The following is a 688-nucleotide window of genomic DNA, read 5'->3' as shown; positions in this document are numbered from 1 at the left end:
TACAATCCATCGATAAAACAATATAAAGACAGCCAGATGTGCAATAACTCTGGGCAATTCTTTGTTCACATGTTTGTTTATTGTTCAAGCAGATCTACTATGCACGTATGGAACACGTCTGCGGAGCGGACCATCAGCGTCTGCTTTCGGAAGTATAAAAACAAGTAGTCCGCGCTGTCCGTGTACGCGGCCGGATTGCTCATGCGGAAAGTATAACACAGGCTTTACACGATAAAGGCACAGAAACATAGCAAGGACTTCGTTAAAATAGTCCATGTGACATCAGGGGTTCAACCGTAATTTTATGAAGCTACGAGAATACTTTTTGTGCGCAAAGAAAACAAAAATAACGACTTTATTCAACAATTTGTCTCCTCCACGCCACCCTATAGCGCCATTTTGGAGAGTATCACATACGTAAACAAGGTATGCAACGCATGTAAACAGATTGTTTACGTTCAGATCAAAACGTAAACAACATAAACAACATATCCGCGTACATACGTTGCATAGCTTGTTACGTATGTGATACTCTCCAAAATGGCGCTATAGGGTGACGCGTATGTAGGAGACGAATTGTTGGAGACGAATTGTTGAATAAAGTCATTATTTTAGTTGTCTTTGCGCACAAAAAGTATTCTCGTAGCTTCGTAAAATTACGGTTGAACCACTGATGTCACATGGATTA

This window comes from Sinocyclocheilus grahami, unplaced genomic scaffold (genome assembly GCF_001515645.1).
Source record: "Sinocyclocheilus grahami isolate Dianchi unplaced genomic scaffold, SAMN03320097.WGS_v1.1 scaffold404.1, whole genome shotgun sequence".
In the NCBI taxonomy this organism is placed as follows: Eukaryota; Metazoa; Chordata; class Actinopteri; order Cypriniformes; family Cyprinidae; genus Sinocyclocheilus; species Sinocyclocheilus grahami.
This window is presented reverse-complemented; position numbering follows the sequence as displayed.